This window comes from Cyprinus carpio, chromosome A20 (assembly GCF_018340385.1).
Source record: "Cyprinus carpio isolate SPL01 chromosome A20, ASM1834038v1, whole genome shotgun sequence".
Lineage (NCBI taxonomy): Eukaryota > Metazoa > Chordata > Actinopteri > Cypriniformes > Cyprinidae > Cyprinus > Cyprinus carpio.
In genome coordinates, this window is record NC_056591.1 from 24,438,304 (window position 1) to 24,445,032 (window position 6,729).

The window sequence follows — 6,729 nt, forward strand, 5'->3', positions numbered from 1 at the left end:
AATTAAATTATCTGGCCAAAACAAACTTGATTGAGTACTATCTATATATACACTCACCTAAAGGATTATTAGGAACACCTGTTCAATTTCTCATTAATGCAATTATCTAATCAACCAATCACATGGCAGTTGCTTCAATGCAATGTGGTCCTGGTCAAGACAAAATGGGAAAGAAAGGTGATTTAAGCAATTTTGAGCGTGGCATGGTTGTTGGTGCCAGACGGGCCGGTCTGAGTATTTCACAATCTGCTCAGTTACTGGGATTTTCACGCACAACCATTTCTAGGGTTTGCAAAGAATGGTGTGAAAAGGGAAAAACATCCAGTATGCGGCAGTCCTGTGAGCGAAAATGCCTTGTTGATGCTAGAGGTCAGAGGGGAATGGGCCAACTGATTCAAGCTGATAGAAGAGCAACTTTGACTGAAAGAACCACTCGTTACAACCGAGGTATGCAGCAAAGCATTTGTGAAGCACACAACACGCACAACCTTGAGGCGGATGGCCTACACACTAGAAGACCCCACCGGGTACCACTCATCTCCACTACAAATAGGAAAAAGAGGCTACAATTTGCACGAGCTCACCAAAATTGGACAGTTGAAGACTGGAAAAATGTTGCCTGGTCTGATGAGTCTCGATTTCTGTTGAGACATTCAGATGGTAGAGTCAGAATTTGGCGAACATGGATCCATCATGCCTTGTTACCACTGTGCAGGCTGGTGGTGTAAGGGTGTGGTGTGGGGGATGTTTTCTTGGCACACTTTAGGCCCCTTTGTGCCAATTGGGTATCGTTTAAATGCCACGGCCTACCTGAGCATTGTTTCTGACCATGTCCATCCCTTTATAACCACCATGTACCCATCCTCTGATGGCTACTTCCAGCAGGATAATGCACCATGTCACAAAGCTCAAATCATTTAAAATTGGTTTCTTGAACATGACAATGAGTTCACTGTACTAAAATGGCCCCCACAGTCACCAGATCTCAACCCAATAGAGCATCTTTGGGATGGGGTAGAACGGGAGCTTCGTGCCCTGGATGTGCATCCCACAAATCTCCATCAACTGCAAGATGCTATCCTATCAATATGGGCCAACATTTCTAAAGAATGCTTTCAGCACCTTGTTGAATCAATGCCACGTAGAATTAAGGCAGTTCTGAAGGCGAAAGGGGGTCAAACAGTATTAGTATGGTGTTCCTAATAATCCTTTAGGTGTGTGTGTGTGTGTGTTATATATATATATATAAATTATTATATATAATTATTATAATTATTATAACCACTATTTCTGTACTAAAGCATTTTATCTACTTAAATATTAAGCCATTTGTTGTACATGCTAAACTTTAGCTTTGTTAGTTATGGTAACGGTCCAAAATAAACCAATAGTTTACAGTCCCATTCAAATGTCTTTTATTTGGATAATTCTTTATACGAGTTCATTTAACTACTTTGGTGCAAAAACCGCCCAGAGAAAAGAAAGCATTTAGAAACATTAGCTTTGCGTCAGATGAGCGATATCTCTGCTAATGTAGCTTCAGAGCGACCTACAGGTGAATAGATCATGTCTAATGTCCATCTGTGACATGTAGTTAAACGAGGGTTTGCATAGCAGGCTGGAGATTTCTCACCGTAAGGCCAGTAAAACTGCAGCCCTGCACAAAACAAATCCACAGGCACAACAAGAGTATTTCCGGTAGAACGCGCACCCAGCGCTCATTAGAGCCGAAGGCATCATGGGAAATTGAGTTCATCTGTAAAAGCTCATCTTTGACTCCTTACAGGATTTGGTGTATTATTAATTCACAAATAATGCGTAACAGCAACAACAATAATAATACACTTCATTAATTAATGGAAATAGGGATTTTTTTTTAACCAGTGTTTAAAGTTCTATTTTATTAGTTTGTGTTTTGTATTGTTGGGTGAGATTTCTCTGACCCCCCCTTATACAGGTGCTGGTCATATAATTAGAATATCATCAAAAAGTTTAATTATTTCACTAATTCCATTTAAAAAGTGAAACTTGTATATTATATTAATTCATTACACACAGACTGGTATATTTCAAATGTTTATTTCTTTTCATTTTGATTATAACTGACAACTAAGGAAAATCCCAAATTCAGTATCTCAGAAAATTAGAATATTACTTAAGACCAATACAAAGAAAGGATTTTTAGAAATCTTGGCCAACTGAAAATTATTAACATGAAAAGTATGAGCATGTACAGCACTCAATACTTAGTTGGGGCTCCTTTTGCCTGAATTACTGCAGCAATGCGGCGTGGCATGGAGTCGATCAGTCTGTGGCACTGATTGTGTGCCTCTCCTCTCTTCCTCCAGACTCTGGGACCCTGATTTCCAAAGGAAATGCAAAATTTACTTTAATCAGAGAACATAACTTTGGACCACTCAGCAGCAGTCCAGTCCTTTTTGTCTTTAGCCCAGGCGAGGCGCTTCTGATGCTGTCTGTTGTTCAAGAGTGGCTTGACATAAGGAATGCGACAGCTGAAACCCATGTCTTGCATACGTCTGTGCGTAGTGGTTCTTGAAGCACTGACTCCAACTGCAGTCCGCTCTTTGTGAATCTCCCCCACATTTTTTAATGGGTTTTGTTTCACAATCCTCTCCAGGGTGCGGTTATCCCTATTGCTTTTACATTTTTTTTTCTACCACATTTTTTCCTTCCCTTCGCCTCTCTATTAATGTGCTTGGACACAGAGCTCTGTGAACAGCCAGCCTCTTTTGCAATGACCTTTTTTTGTCTTGCAAGGTGTCAATGGTCGTCTTTTGGACAACTGTCAAGTCAGCAGTCTTCCCCGTGATTGTGTAGCCTACAGAACTAGACTGAGAGACCATTTAAAGGCCTTTGCAGGTGTTTTGAGTTAATTAGTTAATTAGAGTGTGGCACCAGGTGTCTTCAATATTGAACCTTTTCACAATATTCTAGTTTTCTGAGATACTGAATTTGGGATTTTCCTTAGTTGTCAATTATAATCATCAAAATTAAAAGAAATAAACATTTGAATTATATTCTAATTATATGACCAGCACCTGTATATAAACATGCATGAATTAAGCACTATTTTTTTTCCCAAATGAAAGCTGTATCACTCCAGTCAGTACAGTGTAGTTTTATATTATGACTGGATACATAACAATTCTACATAACTTGCACTAGGCTACAGTTTTTTTTGTTTTTGTTTTTTTGGTCAGACTTCTAAAGACATGTCAGTGGTGGAAAAATATTGCCCACGCTGTATACACAGCTGCCCACTTACTCTGTTCCTGTGGCTTGTGACCTTAAAATACTAAAGGGCAACTGAGTTCATGGGTAACCCACGCTTACTATTTTTACCTGTGAATGTATATGAGGTTTGCAGATACAGTCTGCTGGATTCTGGGGGAGAAAAGACCAGTCAGCAGTTCTTTTTTCCTACATTTCTCGTACCAGTGCAGGTGTGTAGAGATTTGTGCAGCCTTCCAATACAATCTGAAACACCAGCCTTGAGACTCATGTTCACAGATGGCCAACGATAAATATAGATGAAGCCCAACAAGCTTAGTTTTTGGTTTTATTACAAAGCTGCTGGCAGTAAATCTCTGCAGTAAATGAATGGGCTCCGAACGGAATCTCACAAAATTGCATCGCACATGTAGCCACGGTTTAAACACATCTTCAGATGATATGTAAAGCCTCTAGCTATTTAATATTACAAATACAGTGTTTTTTTTTTTGTTTTTTTACCAGATTAAAGCTGTGTTAGGAATAGCATACTATTATTCATAATATTTCTGCAGTATGTAAACTATGTTTACATTGGCGTACCACAGGGCTGTGTGCTGAGCCCATTTCTCTACTCCCTCTACACCCATGACTGCAAGCCTGTGCATGGATGCAACTCCATCATTAAGTTTGCAGACGACACCACAGTGATTGGCCTCATCAGTGACAACGATGAGACTGCCTACAGGGAAGAGGTACAGCACCTGGCCACATGGTGCGCTGAAAATAACCTGCTCCTTAACACCAGTAAAACAAAGGAGCTCATTGTGGACTTCAGGAAGAAGAAAGGAAGCACGCATGACCCCATCCACATTAACGGGATGGTTGTTGAACGTGTCTCCAGCTTCAAGTTCCTGGGAACCACCATCACGGAGGACCTGTCCTGGACCACAAACACCTCCAGCCTGGTCAAGAAGGCTCACCAACGCCTCTTCTTCCTCAGAACACTGAAGAAGAACCAGCTGTCTTCAGCCATAGTGGTGAACTTTTACCGGTGTGCGATCGAGAGCATCCTGACCAGCTGCATCACAGTCTGGTATGGGAACTGCACGGTGGCTGACCGCAAAGCACTGCAGAGGGTGGTGAAAACTGCCCAACGCATCACAGGGACACCACTTCCTGCTATTGAGGACATCCAGAGGAAACGCTGTGTACGTCGAGCTCGCAGCATTCTTAAGGACTCCTCTCACCCTGACCATAGACTGTTTAACCTCCTGCCCTCCGGGAGGCGCTTCAGGAGCCTCCGGACAAGGACCAGCAGATCCAGGAACAGCTTTTTCCCTACAGCTGTCTCCTTGCTGAACTCTGCCCTCTGACACCCCCCCACACCATACACACAGACTCCTCCCCCACTTCATCACTACATCTGACTGATTTATTTATTTATTTATTTACAACTAGCAAAAACAACAAACTTGCTATTACTTGCACTACTGTCTGTTCATCCAGGAACACTGAATGATCCATTGCACACTGAATATTTTCTATGCACTTTACTGTTCCATTGCAATAGTTTAAATTGTTCATATGTTCATAGTTCTGCCTATAGTGTACATACACTTCACATATTCATCTGTATAATATGTTCATAGTAACACCTATCTGTATATCATGCTGATAGTATTTAAAATCTGTAAATTTTGTCCATAATACTTATCTGTATAGTTATTGTACATATTGTAGACCTTGTATATTCTGTACTTACTGCTTATTGCACTTCTGGTTAGATGCTAACTGCATTTCGCTGCCTTGTACCTTACATGTGCAGTGACAATAAAGTTGAATCTAATCTAATCTAATCTAATGTGCAATACGTGTATTTTCTGTATGCTTGGAGTAACCAAATTACCAAAATGATTCAGTATTTTACGGTTTGCATTGTATATTTGTGTATTGTTTGAATTGAAATTGTGTTTTCTGTCGAAATGAACGCACCTATATATATATATATATATATATATATATATATATATATATATATACATATATATATGTGTATATGTATATGTATATATATATGTATATATATATGTATATGTATATAATATATATATGTATATGTATATGTATATGTATATGTATATGTATATATATGTGTATGTATATATATGTATATGTATATATATGTATGTGTATATATATGTATATGTATATGTATATATATATGTATATGTATATATATATGTATATGTATATATATATGTATATATATATATATTATATATATGTATATGTATATATATATGTATATGTATATGTAATGTATGTATATATATATGTATATATATATGTATATATATATGTATGTATATATATATATGTATGTATATATAATATATATATATAGGTGTATATATATATATATATATATATATATATATGTATATATATATATATATATATATATATATATATATATGTATATATATATATATATGTATATATATGTGTATATATATATATATATATATATATATATATATATATATATATATATATGTATATATATATATATATATGTATATATATATATATATGTGTATATATATATATATATATGTGTATATATATATATATATATATGTATATATATATATATATATATATATATGTATATATATATATATATATGTATATATATATATATATATGTATATATATGTATATATATATATATATATATATATATATATATATATATGTATGTATATATATATGTATATATATATATATATATGTGTGTATATATATATATAATCAAGCAGACTTTTTAACACCTTAAAAAAATCACTGTATTTTTTTGTATTTAATACAACATCTATATTTATTTATTTATTTTTTTCATACAAATATATATTAGTATTTCATTATAACATCCTCAGGTATGTTTTCACTACCATCCTATAGCTACAGCAGGTTCGAGTCATATCCTCCTGGGACCCAGGCATAGACTATAGTCCTCTGTAGAAGACATTATATTTTAGTGAATTTCTGAGACCATACATGCCTCAAGTCTGGTCCTGTACAGAGCACATTTATCAAATGTATGGAGGTCCCACACTCCCTCTCCTTGTTCTTTAAATATGACTTATATTGACAGAATGATCAAATTTAGCACTCTTAGGGAAATGTGATCATGTTTTGCAATTATCATTTAAATTTGCCTTTGTCGTAAATAATGTTGAGGGGTTTCAAATTGGAATATAACTTTTTGTTATGAAACAGGGCATACATGTCTTCTGTAGAGGACAGCAGGACAAACACTTTAATCAGGCATTTTGGAGAAACACAAGTAAAAACTGTAGATCAATATTCCTATGAAATATGAGATATTCTTATGAAAATGTTGTCAAGTTATAACTTCCATTATTCTGTTTATTTTTTTTCATTATGGTTTGCCCCAGAACACATTATTTGTTGCAAATTAGATGCAATGTA